The sequence below is a fragment of the Schistosoma mansoni genome, chromosome W (genome assembly GCF_000237925.1).
Source record: "Schistosoma mansoni strain Puerto Rico chromosome W, complete genome".
NCBI lineage: Eukaryota > Metazoa > Platyhelminthes > Trematoda > Strigeidida > Schistosomatidae > Schistosoma > Schistosoma mansoni.
This window is the reverse complement of record NC_031502.1, coordinates 59286860-59290086: the sequence shown is the minus strand read 5'-3', so window position 1 is coordinate 59290086 and position 3227 is coordinate 59286860. Positions and strand designations below refer to the sequence as shown.

Below are 3227 nucleotides of genomic sequence, written 5' to 3'. Positions count from 1 at the left end.
CACAAACCTTACTACCTGTTTTTGGAAGTTCTTTCCCTCAGATGCGTGTTTTAATCGTGAAAGTTCCATTACCCTTTTAGGCAGAGTCATTAATTTTTGTTGATTCAATCACCCGAATCAGAGAACGAGACTTCATGAAAATCATCTGCTTGAGCTACAAATTTCCCCTACCTGTTCACTAACTTATTTGACATTATTGATCTCAAGATAGATGGTTTCCGTCTTTTATGGATTAAAATTTAGTTTGTAGGTTGTTCTTAAGATGTAGTTAATACTGTACTTAAATTATTTATTTATTATTATTATTTAAAAACATAAATATTGGTACAAAGGGGCATCAGATACATATGAGCCACACAAATCTCATTTGATTTGTGTGAGGGCTGTGATACTGCCTGGGTGCCTAGACCGAAGCAGGTGGTTTGCTTAGGGGCCACACCCAGATCCTTTGATCTGAAGGTCTAATCCACAAGACAGTAGAGCATCGTGGGGAGATGCAGTCTCATGGTAACCAGTGACCAACAATAGGTTCATACGCCTTTTACTCCCTCAGAAACCTGGAGCCAATGTGTACCACTGGTTTGGAATCAGGGTTTTCCAACTCCCCTAGATGGACTCACCGTGTACATCGGCCCGTTTAAAGCACCGAACATTCGCTTTTCATCTTCTCAATTTCTTAAACAACACCCCCACCACAAAGAGGCAATGAGTAGGACTTCCCTGGCAGAGGCTATATACGCGTGGCCATGTGAGAGCATTTTGAGAGGGAGAGAGTACTCTCCCCACTCTCGGCCATACCAGGGCATTTGGGGGCCTACTTAAATTACTGTCTAAAATTTTGATTTATGGAAGCTCATTCAAATATTTATTACATATATAAGTTTATATTACCATAAAAAATTCCAGTTGTTTTACATTACAGTACACTTTAATCTATGTGAAGTCTGTTGAAATACTATGGATTATTCTAACTCATATTAGTTGTATTGTCATTAAAGTTTATAATCCAAGGAGTTTACCGTAGAAATCTTCATATCAATCGATATCTTTCTTAGAGCAAAATAAGTAAGACTTTCAATTTTATTTGTAGGGGTTGCTTGAATCTTCCCACTGATATCAAACATTTCTATCGATCAGTCTATTTTGGTATATGAACGTCCTAAGTGGATTAATTCCTCATTGTCATTGAATCATAATGGCTAGTAGTAGAATGTGGGAATCTCTTATCATTTCTTTGTACAAGCTATTAGTTCTCTTAAATCAGTAGCTATTTGAAGCGAAACATACTGGGTTACAGTATCAGCGCGAACATCATCATGATCGCAGGCAAATCCAGCTGACAAGTCTAAAATAGAATGAAACTCTTGTCCTAGATTCCACTGCTAGTCACTCACTAACTTTGTTTGCTAAATCAATCACAACTCGTTTCCCACAATTTTAAATAACACTGAATAAACATCCAAGATATATGAAATTATTGAAGCTCCATAATAATGATAATACTGATGTTGTTTCGAATAGATAATTTGCAAGAATACGTGGTCATGTTAAATGCACTGCAGTATTTCTAGTTATGTAATTGAGAAAAATCATAGCTAAATTTTTGCGAAACATACATTTACTTGGGCTGCCAGCATATATTTAATGTTGGTTAAGAAGAGCCAAGTGTACAAAGTTATACCTTTAAACTTTACGATAAATATGCCTAATTAACAACCATAAACATTAAAAATGAATTCTTCGATTGATTTATTCAATATATTTTTAAACTGATAGGACTTATTCATTTTTATAATGATTGTTTGAATCTTTCAATTAATGTTGAGGACTGCAACTTATCATTCTCTTATTGACATATGTGCATCCTAAGCGGATTGCCTCGATATTGACTTAGGTCACAAGCACTGCAAGCAGTGATAGATAGTGGCTAGAAGTGTAATCGAAGACACGTGTTTCGTCCTACTTTTGGGACTTATCAGCTAGATTAACCTGCATTCCAGAGTTGATGTTCACAGTAGCTAAGTGGATAACGCAATGGTGTTTGAAGCGAACGGTACTGGGTTCATGTCCCGGAGTGAACATCAACTCTGGAATGCAGATTCATCGAGCTGACGAGTCCCAAATTGGACGAAAAGCACATCCTGGATTCCACTGTTAGTCACTATCCATCTCTGCTTATGATAGGATTTATATTCGGGGTTTTCATCTAATTTTGATAGTAGAAACTCAGTTAACAAGCATACATTTTTTTACATCCATAATTAAACCATATTGATTTAGGACAACAATGAGTTTTTCCCTCTTCTTTCGAACAATCATTATAAGCATCTTATTACGTAACAACTATTCCTTCTTACCTCAAAGCCTGTAGAGCGTTTGTATTTGTCACTGTTTTAGCGACTAACCTTAAAGCACATCTCTTTAGCTACTTAGATAAATTACAATCCACTAGCTCGAATTTTATGAATAAAGTTTCCTATCCATCCGAAAACTGTCTCAATAGTTTGGAAACTGATAGAGATTGTAATATGATTGGTAGTGTAAACCGTCTTGATTATTTCAGAGTAAAAACTCCTCTTTAAGTAGTTCTGATTTTGATGGAAACTGTTTTTTAATCCAACCAGTAATAAGCTACATAAATGTTTGAATGTAAAATTTATAGATAAAAATTTTAATTACATGCATATGTCTGTGACGTCTTAATAGTAGAAAATATATCGGGTAATAACTATTGAAGCGATAGTTCGAAAGCTTACTTACTTATTTACTTACACATGTTACTCCCAATGGAGCATAGGCCGCCGACCAACATACTCCAACCAAGCATAGTAAGCAGAGATGGATAGTGGCTAGCAGTAGAATCCAGGACACGCGTTTCGTCCTATTTGGGACTCGTCAGCTGGATGTACCTGCATCTCAGAGTTGATGTTCACTCTGGGACTCGAACCCAGTACCCTCGCTTCAAATGCCATCGCGTTATCCACTCGGCCACTGAGTCCTGATAGCCACTTGCTTGTGCGATGGGGTGAAGTTTAAATTCATTCAGTATTGTTTGTTTGAATCTTCCCATCGATTTGTTAGGACTTATTATAGGTGAGGAACATTTTGTTGTTAAAAAAATTGAAAATATATACTTAATAATAATTAAATTTTTGTATTATATTTAAAAGATAATAAAAAATAATTAATTATAAATGTAAAAAATTGAATGTTTTTTTTTCAAAAAA

At 35.5% G+C, this 3227-nt stretch overlaps 1 non-coding gene across 1 annotated transcript; it reads right to left on the bottom strand.

Moving 5' to 3' along the window:
- Positions 1 to 2929: 2929 nt before the first annotated feature.
- On the bottom strand, positions 2930 to 2995 carry Smp_tRNA_00184_Gln_TTG.1.1. Its single transcript has one exon. It is a non-coding gene (tRNA).
- Positions 2996 to 3227: the final 232 nt, after the last annotated feature.